Raw genomic sequence first — 12,435 nt, 5'->3', positions numbered from 1 at the left:
TGATTTAAATATTGCATAAACATCTAATAAATTACGAAACGTAGTAAAGACATTTAAAAAGAGTATAAAATATTTTTGACATAAACCCAGGTGAAATTAGTGTTTCTCATTTCTCGATGTTTTCCATTTCCCGAGAAATGAGAAATTTATGCTAATTTATATTTTTTAAATCTGGTCATGTGAAAAAATAAATGTAATATACAATATGTTTTTATATTATTACAGTATATATTATTGTATTATATATGAAAAATCTTTTACAACAATTTAGGTCAATATTTATGCATGTAAATTATATTATAAACAAAGAATGGTAAAACATTTATTAAGACATACGCGTACATAATTTATTTTAAATTCAGACATGCTGACTAAAATATTGAATGCATATTACCTTCCATCACATTATATTATTTTAATAAAAACTTATTTGCATAAAAATATTGACTTTTGTTTCATATATCCGGCGAACGAATCCTTGCCAAAATCATTGATCCTTGATATTGATCAGTGATTCCTATAGTTGGTCATAAAACTTATACTAAAAAACAATGTTTTTAGATTGTTAACCAGAAATCCATGTCCCTTTTCTCACTACCTGCTCTGAATGTGGCAGTAATATAGCATATTTCAACCACTAATAAATAATATAAAAATATTTATATTAATTTAATTTTTAACAAAAAACAGCATTTTACATTTTTGTCGAAAAATTCTCGAGAAGAAACACTAAATATAAAAATAGTGAAAAGGTTTTAAAATATACCTTATACCTAAAGTCCAATATAAAATTTTTAATACATCTATACGGTCTTTCAAATTGATCACAGTTTCATATTATTATTATTTATTTATAAATAATATCTAGCATTAAGTGGGCTTAATGAGAATTTATTAAACCGAAAAATACAAGAGTGACATATTTTTTCCTCAGAATTCCGGAAAATAATAAACCCTGGTCCGACAGAAAAATTTTTAAAAGAGAAATCCTTTGTTGTTGACGTTAAATTTATTTGACAAAAAATATATAAGACTTTCATTCAATAAGAATAAAATAACGAAATCAAAATTAATATTTATTTCTGTGACTGCAGCAGAGGTGAACAGGAGACAGCCGCAAGATGGAGTGCCAAGCGATGCGACGAATGTAGTGTACTCTCTCGGTCTCTTAGCGATTGCCGGACAATCGACATATGACTTGCGATTTCCAATACAGATTCAAACATAAGAGTTCTTTGCAAGCGCATACCTCACATTGAATTCATATAATTAAGGTATTTTACATTAAAAAAATATTTATACCTATATGAAAAAAATAAAATAATTGTTTTCCTGATATAAATAAAAAAAAATTGTTAACGTGTTGATCAAAAAATATTAGGAAAGCAATATAATAATTATGTGAATGGGTAGAATAGGAAATTAAATAAGAACAATGATTTTTTTTATGATTTAAAATACATATCTAAAATCATACTAATAAATTAAAATAAGATATATTCTTACACATTTTGTTAATATTTAATTAGTGCTAAGAATATTTAAAATGTATTTCATTGCTTTAGTTTCGTAGAAATATTTTAGCAATATAATGAATTCAATAACTACTGTTTTATTATCACTAAAATAAAAAAAAACACTCGTTAAAATAAAATGATATATCAATAAAGAGAAGTAAAGACGTTTAAACACGACCCTCTTGCTATATATGGAATATAGTAAGATATGCACTTGACCGGTCTATCAGGTTTCTAGCTCATTTATGGTTTTGACTCGCAATTACTCTCCTCAAAGTGGCAGCATACCATCATAGGAGTTAGTTTTGAAATGTGTATTTATGCTAATTTCCCACAATACATCTTCGTCTTCTTTATACATAAGAGTAAATCTGTTACTGTACGTCCTCTTCCAATTACTCGGCAGAATCGGATCAGATTGTAAAATAGATAAGACGCTTTATCCCGAAGCCGGACCTGCATTTCGGACAATAGAGAGCCTCTTTCGTTTTCTGGATGGCGTAATGGTACAGACTCGAGATCAAAAGTCAAAACCAATTAAGATAATAATTATTCGCGTTATATTTTCTGCCTTTCAACATCGGTCAAAATGTTCTCTAGTGGATGTGAGATGAAAAGGAAATGTGTATTTTTTTGCAGTGTAAAGGACTTGTGTGTTGTGGATGAAAAAGTAATAAAAAAACGAAAGTGCAACACCTGCTTCAGAACACGTACATGGTCCTTTTGAAAGAGTATTAATATTTATGGCTCATATTCGCGTGTGTGTGCTGTTTTGTTATATTTGAATGTGAAATTCGTAATAAATAACAGATATAGATGACTAATGACCCCACAAGTAATACAAATATATGATCAAGTAGTGTGCAAATAAATCTAGTATAAAAAAGCGAAAACTTAAAAGGTTATTTACCAAACAATATGCAAAAAAAGCAGTTAGACCGGTTAAAATTCCAGTTTAATTTATAAAGCTGCTAAAAGATTATGCAATGACACGAGATTTAAAAAAGGGATAATTCTACAAAAATGGAGACAATATTTATTGCAATACGATCGCCTCATTAGTCCAATGAGCTACACTCTAAAACTTCTTTAAAAAATGTACATCAACGTATTTATACCAATTGTGAAGCTATTGTCAGTCAATAACTATTTGTTTTTAGATACAACCTATAGATAGAAGAAGCATTATGGAAGTTCTACTAAAAAATGTAAGTAGTTCAATAGAAAAATATTTATACATATATGCTTCAATTTCTAAATTTTAAAAAGTCATTTAAAACAACAATGAAGAGTTTTTAAAAAGTTATATGTATTATATATAGATTTCAAATGGTTCAAATACTATTCATTCGATAGAAAACAAGAAGTAAAATTGGGGTTTCTAATGGAGTACTACAAAGATCTAAGTTTGGGCCATTATTGTTTATATTACATTTATATACATGTTTGAAATTCAGATGAAGGAAGTAGTATGTGTTGAATTGTGAGTTGGACATAGTTTAAAAATAAGTTTGAGACGCGATGGAAAATGTTTGGTAATATTCGAATATTCGTTTAACTGTAAGTTAAGTATTATGTCATATTTGTATGGAATATTCAAAATTTTTTTATTTCTAAATAAACATTGCACTAACTAAAAAAACACGTTTTAACAGCGCAGGTAGTCAATATTTTCCTTTCAGTACTGCAGATTGTGGTGTTTTTGTTACATTTTGCGAAATTAACCTTATTTATAACAGCCATGGATACGCTGAAGTAATACGAAAAATAAAAACAAAACACTGTAATTGTCGAAATTATTTAAATTACTCATATTTTCGAGTTAGTATTTTGCAGCTGTGGTCTTTTTCAATGGCTGATATTATATTTTCTGTTTTTTTTTTTTAAATCAATATGAATAGTGTCTAAATTACGTATGTTTAAAGTAATTTATTATGGTAATATTTATTAAGGTTACCGACTTGTAGTTGCTGCAATTAGAGACTCCAATCAGAATATTCAAATACTAAATATATTCGCCGTTCATATTTGTTTGTATTGTATAATATTTAAAAAAAAAAAATTAAAACAGCAAAAAGTAAAATAAACTGTAGTGTATTTTTTATTAAGATTTTCTATTAATAAAAACACAGGTAGTATTTTTTTCCCTCGATATACCGCTGGATTATCAATAGCCTAATTGTGCTCTTTTTTGTTTTTGTGTGAAATTTATGGTTTTTATAACAGCTATAGCAATGATAACTAAAAGCCGACAAACAAAAAAAAATATCGTTTACTTGCCGAAATTTTAGAAATTACTCATATATCTGAGTTATTATTGTGAAGCTGTGGATTTTTTTAATAGCAATTATTGAATTTTCTATCTTTTTAAAATTAATATAAATAATATTTAATTTAAAGTAATTTATTATAGTAATATTTTTAAATTGCTGAAATTAGAAATTCCAATCTGAATATTCGAATATTTGTCTAATAATTCGTTTATATTTTATTTTTTTTCTAGAAAATATTTCACTATTACTAAAAACAAGTACAACAACAATGCATTATCTATAGCTCATTATGCGTTTTTTGTTTGTTTTGTAATTTATATACTTTTAAGTCTAAACTAAATGCCGTCAAAAAAAATACTTCGTAAAAAGATAATATTTTTGTAACAGATCTGAAACTCTTATAATATGGTCAACTAAAATTGATACAATAAATAATATTTATGCTTTTAAATATTATGTTTATAAAAACCTTTTAATTTGAATGCATCACCTTATCATCTTCCATAACGCTCAATGATCTCTTCACGTTTCGTTAAGCTCACCTGAAACAAACAACAATAATAATAAGTATCAAAGCTAAAAATGCATTCAACATTGCAGAATGAATCGTTGTGTTCCATAACCATATTGTGTTATATAGAAACGGTTCGTTAGTTACTTGGGAAAAAATCTCAAATTAAAACCTCAAATACAAAGGATCCGTTTATACTCTGGTATAAAATCAGACCTTTGTTGATGTCTTGTTTGTGCAATTATAATTAGATATAATATAAGATATGATACACGAAAGGTTGAGTAATCATCCAAAGGTTGGGATGTGGGAGGTCAATTCACATGTGGGTTATCTTTCGAGGATCTGTTCTCGGAAGTGTTTTCTCTCATGTGTCTTCAAAGTATTTTCTTGTGTGTCTGAATACTAATGAAAAAAAGAAAGGTCTCTTTGTGTGAACGCTGTTTGCAATTTGTTTGCTGTTTATCGGACATCGTATGAGAAATATCATGAATTATATGTGTGAATTTTTGCAAGAATAAATTCAGTACATACTGCATAATATTAAAATATATAATGTAATTGTAATATAAGTAGGAGTTGTTGTTATTTACACTCTGACTCCCACATATCTATAGAATTAGAATTGAAAATATCAATATATAATCAATATATAATATTGTATAATATAGTTTATAAATAACTGCGTTACTTATTATTACGCATTCTTAGACTATAAACAATATAATATAGCTATTGTATATACATTTTTATGAGACTCGTCTATGGTTTTATTACAGGTACTGACTCAATGTAAATACTGGTGGGATGGTATTATTATTTTACGATAATTGTTGTATTTTTTACATTTTTATCTACCTCGAATTCCTTAATAAAATATATACAGTAGCTTGCAAAAAAATCACTGTTCGAAAACTCGGATGTTATGTTATCCGTAGTCCTTAAATGGATGTCTTGGAACTTTTTATTAATCATTTAATGGTCTATAATATTTATAAAAATTATAATGTCATTTATCCACAATTTAGTTTGAGTAAAAATTATGTTGATATTTTAATTTATTGACATGATATATTTTAGTCTTTCGGTTACAAACAATTTCAGTTCATAGACTTTTTACAAAAAATGTCAAAATGGGTGCAAACAATCAATTTTGAGACAATGGGTTCAATATTAAATAAAGAATGATGATTTGCTTTAAATAATATATTTAAAAAGGTTTTTAATTCATTTTAATCAGAATAAATGATGATCAAAATGTACCAAAAAAGTTACTATATAAAATTAAATAAATTTCACTCTATTTAAACTAAATAGATGTTACATATTTTCATCTTTATTACTGAATTTAAAAATATATATATATTGAATTAGTAACTACAAGTCATTAACTTAAAAAAAAACAGATTGTTATTCTACTCATAATCTTACTGCGTACTTAAAAAATATTATGCTGTTAAAGCAAGCAGTCTTCTTTATTAATAAAGTTGTGAATTACGATATCAATAACATTTTGCAAGACTTTTTGTAGTAAACCAGAAATAAATTAAGAGAAAGGGAAGACATAATATGTAATAGTTTAACTGAAAATATCATTAAGGCATTTTTATACATAACTTTCAGATTTGAAAATCTAGTAATGTAATTTTCGTTATTATCACATAACCCTTTCTATAAAGACGTTTTTATTATATTTACTACAATGTGACAGCGTTGAAAGGGGAAGAGAGAAAACCGTGCGAGTGAAATTGTATCAAATAAATTAACCGTGTGAATTTTCCTCTTTATACACATTTGTTTTCCACAACCCTATGAAAAGCGATATTTATGGTTTCGAATTTTTCGCACGGCAAAAAACAAAGTGTAACACACACAAAAAAATGTACACAAAGGCACATATAATACATTTGTACGCGGATCTGTCTTTTCAGGAGAAAATACCGAAACACCGGAAGGCGGAAAGAGTGAAAAACGCTTTTCGTATCGTCGGTGTTTGTTATATTCGACAAACGTTATGCATTGTTTGAAAATCGCATTACGAATCGAATACAAATGGCTCATATCGATCGGTGCTCCTCAAATATGTTGACAAACGGTGAACGCGTGTCTTATGCGCGAATTCGTCGCGTTTTAACCCTTAAACGACCATAAAACTCTTGGATTCACACTTGATATATGTCGCTAATAATATTGTATCGAATTTATGTGGTACTAGTGAAATTTAGTATTTTTATAGGGTTGAAAAAAGGTATGACATTATATAATCTTCATATTTAAAAATATATATTTAATAATAATAATCCTCATCGTCGCACGACGACGAGCAATGGTACGCAAGAGCGTTTATCGATCACCAGAAGCGAATAGACGCAAATATTCTATGCACAAATATGATATTTATGTTTTTTTACAATTCATATATAGATTATACGTATTTATTTTAATTTTATGAACATCACCAAAAATTGAGTTTTTTCATACGTAGACATTATTAACCTCTAATAAACTTTCTAATAAAAAATATGATTGTTGATATACAAACGTGATTATTTAATGATTTTATATTTCAATATAGAAATTATTTTATAAATCAATTAGGTAACGAATAGAGCTTAAGGCTATATATCGTCGGCTTAGTTTCAAACCCAATTATTTTATTTTTACATTATGGATACATATTATGAATAATAAATTAACTATACACTTTATCTTTCATAAAAAAATGTATTATGATAATAAAGTACTATATGTTATTGTATATATAGATTAATTTAAATGTGAGGTATTATATTATGTAGTAAATAACAATTAAATATTTTGGTAAAGCGCCTATTATCCAATCTCAATGTAAGTTTTACATAACGGTTACTTCACAGTGTTTAAATAAACATATTTTGCGAAACGACTTCCGAAAATTGTTAAGAACAAAGACGATTATAAATCACGACAATGGACCTCTACATCACGATAAACCGTGATATCTGACTCTAAAAGGTTAATGTACTAACCTATTCATAATTACGAGTTAACGCATAATTTCAGTGTATTATAATAGCAAATTTAGGGTCGAGGAATTTATACATCACCTCAAACATCCAAAGGTTAATATGTAAAATTATATACACGTGTATATAGGTATTATAGATAGATAGAATTTGATAACGAAACTATGCGATTGACATGTGTCACCTGTCTAGAAATAATTTAATGTATTCAATCGCAGACACGTGCTGAATTATTGAGTTGTGCTAGTTTGAGAGCTTTTTAAATTTAGAAATGTATCAGATTGGTCAATCCTGACAATGTAAAAATTGTATAAAATAAAATCCGCGGACAATGGTTCAAAGATTGCGACAGTAGTTTGATAAGATATGTTATTATTATATTTGGGTTTTGTGTAAATTAAAAATTAAATATAAAACAATGCAAGACCTCGACACAAAATGGGCTAAAAAAAATGTTAATTATTTTTTTATTGATATTAAAACATGACATTTTTGACGTGAAATTCTCACATGGTTTTTATTGTTTTATATAACACAATGTTTATTAGATAAATTTATTTTTGAGTAATATAATATATATATTTAAAACAGTGGACCATAATATAAATATTGATATAAAACTATTTAGGGAATGTAATATCTCAAGGTGTACCACAATGATCTAATTTAGCACCATTATTATTCATATTCCTTATGTTTATTTTACTATTTTTTTGTATTAATATGTTATAATAATTTATTTTAAAAGTTTTATATTATTAAATTTCGTTAATTTATTTTACATATTTATAACATACTATTTGGCTTTTGTGATTTTTTTATAACAATACAGAGGTTTTCAATATATTTTATAAAATTATTATATATTTTGTACTGAATTATTATAATTATATATTATTTTATATATATTTGTATAGAAAATAATACTAATTACATTAATTTAAATTAAAAAAAATATTATATAATATAAATATAATGTTTTTTATTTATTATTTCCTCTGTTATATACATATTTGAATATATAACTATCTGGGGTACCTCAAAACAGTATAAGATCGACCACCGTACATGTACGGCGATACTCCCCAAATGGTTGAGATTCTAAATATGATGATTTCCCTCGCGTTTTGTTTTAGTAAAATGTGAATTTTATCATTTATATTTGAACTTATTGTCACAAAAATTCATCAATATATTTTTTAAATAAAATAATTTAATCATATGAATTCACCTGAAATATAGTTTAAAGTGTACATACATTTGTTATTTTACTGCTTTATATATACAAAAAATATATGTGTGTCAGACAGGGAGAAAGAGTTGTAAAACCTCGCAGCTGTAAAAATCGAGTCTCTCTGGTCTTTGGTTCCTCGTGGGAGAAATCGTGACGCAAATTCGACATTATCGAGCTAGTTCGTGAGTATTTGTGATATGACTAAGGGTCACACTTCGACGAAGCTCGGACGAGTGGGAGAGAAGGCTAATTTAAAACTAATCGCATTAGTGTTTAGCTCCACCTCGAATCATTGGAGCAGTTTTATTGGATTTCAATAGAGTTTACGAAATAGACAGAATATAATGTTGAAAAAATTAGATTATATTTAAAAAAGTTTGATAATCGTCTTTTTATATTTTTTTTATATGTTTAAATTTGTTTAGTGTATAAACAATTAGCTATATTAGCTAAATAAAATAATGAAATAATAATAATAATACATCCCTTAGTGAAAGCGTAACTACTAAGACGTACATTTGAAGGCCAGCGTTGGATAATTACAAATAATACTCGCAACGACGCTAATTCAATGCGAGGTCGTAAGTATTTTTATTTTAGCCTATGAAAAATGAGATTAGAGTTTTTATAATTTATGGCTATTGTGTATTCTACATTCCGATTCATTAAAGTTTTGTTTATCAAAGCCTTTGTTTTTATATCTGTCATAGTTATATTTGTAGTTGACTTAAATGTATCCGCTCTCAGCAATAACCAACATATTTAATTATTTATTAGTTTAGAGTTTTATCTGCAAAAAATAAATTTTATGTTTTTTTATTATTTTAATTGACTTTTAAACTGTTATATTTTTAATAGTATAAATATTATTTAATTTTAAAAAATCAAAAAAAAAGGTTAAAATTTATTAAATTTTGTAAAACTATTTTGTAAATTTTGATCACAGGCCGTCACATTGTTCGACAAAATACTACAATATTTAAAATAAATTAAATCATAAAAAAACTATAGTTAGATTTAGTACTTTTATTAACTCAACTTGAGTTAGGTTTGGGTTTGAACAGCAAATGGTCGTTTTCAAGTCTTAAATTGAGTTTCATATGCGTTTTACAGTAACATAAACACTAGCGTCTATCAGATAAATGATATTTTCTCTAGTAGACATATGTATATATCTACCATCGAATAAATATTCACTGTAACATATGTATAAAACAACAATTTTGATTTAAAAACTATTTTTAAAAAACTAGACCAGAATTTAAATATAAATACATTATGTTTTGAATAAAATGTGATATATTTTTACGCGACCAAAATAATTATAAGTTTTTTCGCACAATATTTTTATGAATTTAAATTTATTTTTTGGACTTTTAAAAATTTGAATTTTCATTATCACGCGAAAACGCGTAAACGGGCCTCAACATGTATCGTGTCAATAAATACTATAATAAATATAATAAGTGTATTTCTTTCCGGTACACTTTAGACGATGTATCGGCAGCATTACATAAGAGGCGGTTAAACACCCTGTATATATGGCAGAGACGAGAGAAGACAACCGAACGAGAACAAAAGTGACTCGACACATGTAGCGGTGCGGGAGCAAACAGGTCGCGGGTGTATAAAACCATTCTAGCGCGATTACAGTTCAACCGAAGAAAGTTGTATCGTGAAATATGATGTAACATATAATAAAGATTTTATTGAATAATAAATAGAATAAAATAAATATATATAGACATACATATGTATATACTATGTGTATATATTTTTTATCTAAATATTTCTTTATGAATAATAAAAAAATATTTTATGACGAATAAAACATCTCTGATGTGTGTGTTATTTATATAATCAAAATAAATAAATCAAAAAGAGTGTCAACTCACTAACGGGTGACTGTATACGGAACCCCTTCTTTGGAGCGGAACGCAACCAGTTAAGGTCCACATACCGGGTTGAGGATCAGGTATACCTTTCACTGCGCCATCTCATCAAAATGGCCTAATGATGGGCTGCGGGTGAAATTTTGAGAACCATCGCACGTAAAAACGGTACATAAACAACGTGCGATTACGATAATCAGACGTCTGATTTCATTACAGGCACGATATCTTACTTTTTTAATATGATGTTTAACCTTTAAAAGTCCATATGTCATGCCTAAAATGGTTTTACCATTGCAGTCCAAATGCATCTATGTCCAATATATTTTCTAATTTCTGAAGCCATTTTAAGCTTGATGAAAAAAATTATATATTATTTCATTAGTTACTCAAGAGTTACATCTATCAATATATTACGGTAAAAATATTTAGTAATTCAAAATCATTTTACCGGGAATTGTCAAATGACTAAAATTCGTCGTAAAACCTGTTAATCCATCGATAGATTTTGCTTCCCCCCCTTCCCTTGAATTTGCCCAGAAAAATGAATGTCATTTAATTAAATACTATAAATCGTAATGAAAAAGAAATTAAATAAAAACTACCATTGACTGGCCAACTTTTGCCCCCTCCCCCCTCCCATTGAAAAGTTGAAATCCCTGATTCTAAACAATAAATTCTCAGGTTATCCCTAAAAAAATATCTCGAAATATATTTTTTTAAATATGTCATTTCAGTGAAAGTATATCGGAATATTTATTCATTATTTATTCACATACAATGTATAAATGATACAGGAATATGTATTTATCAATGAAGTTATATTTTCACTAGAGTAATCCAAATACATTTTCACCAGTAGATATATAATATATTTTTTCTAGCGAAAATATAATTTCACTGATAGGCACTAGTGAAATTACATGCTACACTAAAATGTCTATATAATTATATTTGACAGTTGCGAAACGTTCATTTGCTGTTCAAACCCAAGCCCAATGAAAGTTCTAAAATTAATTATAGTTTTAGAACTTTAATTAGGTCAAATACAAAATATTTCTCTTGGCGGAAAAATAATTACAGAGACGTTGCATCTCGCGTATTGCTTTATTGCTTTTTACACATGTTTTAAAAATATGATTGATGTCCTTACCAATATTACTATGATATTCTGATATAATACGGCTGATCAAAGTATAATCAAACCGAATTTGGTCAATAGGAGGGCGCAAAAACAATTATCACTTCTCAGAAGTCAAAAATTCACGTCAAAAGCAATAAAACCGTGTCGGCGTTACACGATTTTATTGCTTTTGACGTGGATTTTTGACTTATGAAAGGGGGATAATTGTTTTTTATGCACTCCTGTCGGTCAAAATTCGGTTTCGATCTACTACATTCGATTCTCACTTATTGCGAGTCGTAATATTATTATAAAAAGTCTTAATATTAACGCTAGATAACCGAACGTTTTTACTGCGACGGCAAATATACAATTTAAACAGTATAAAATCGAAATCGAAACTGAATGAAATCGAAACATTAAAATACAACCACTGACTAACCAAATTTTGCCCCCCCCCCTGGAAAAAATTGGAACGACATCCCTGCATATGACTTCGGTTTCGATCTACTACATTCGATTCTCACTTATTGTGAGTCGTAATATTATTATAAAAAGTCTTAATATTAACGCTAGATAACCGAACGTTTTTACTGCGACGGCAAATACACAATTTAAACAGTATAAAATCGAAATCGAAACTGAATGAAATCGAAACATTAAAATACAACCACTGACTAACCAAATTTTGCCCCCCCCCCCCCTGGAAAAAATTGGAACGACATCCCTGCATATGACCCTTTGAACACGCGTGATCATTGACAGCTGTCTGATTTACAGTGCATCCAACATATGAAACTCGAATTTGATCACCCTGAAAATTCTACACGACTATATTATATGCCGATAATTGAATTTTCCATAAATTATATTTAACTAG

The 12,435-nt window shown here is 27.6% G+C and overlaps 1 protein-coding gene and 1 long non-coding RNA gene across 2 annotated transcripts in view; both read right to left on the bottom strand.

Moving 5' to 3' along the window:
- sdk (sidekick cell adhesion molecule) overlaps positions 1 to 12,435 on the bottom strand; it is a 180,868-nt gene that overhangs the window by 67,826 nt on the left and 100,607 nt on the right. The window lies entirely within an intron of this gene.
- Positions 4,004 to 4,295, bottom strand: LOC148235481 (uncharacterized). Its single transcript, XR_015809697.1, has 2 exons — positions 4,260 to 4,295; positions 4,004 to 4,185 (listed from the first exon to the last, which is right to left on the bottom strand). It is a non-coding gene; the product is annotated as an uncharacterized LOC148235481 (long non-coding RNA).

The sequence above is a fragment of the Plectrocnemia conspersa genome, unplaced genomic scaffold, assembly GCF_051122295.1.
Source record: "Plectrocnemia conspersa isolate PC_06_02 unplaced genomic scaffold, ASM5112229v1 ptg000005l, whole genome shotgun sequence".
Lineage (NCBI taxonomy): Eukaryota > Metazoa > Arthropoda > Insecta > Trichoptera > Polycentropodidae > Plectrocnemia > Plectrocnemia conspersa.
Note: the sequence above shows the minus strand (reverse complement) of the source record. Positions and strands in the feature narration are given on the sequence as shown.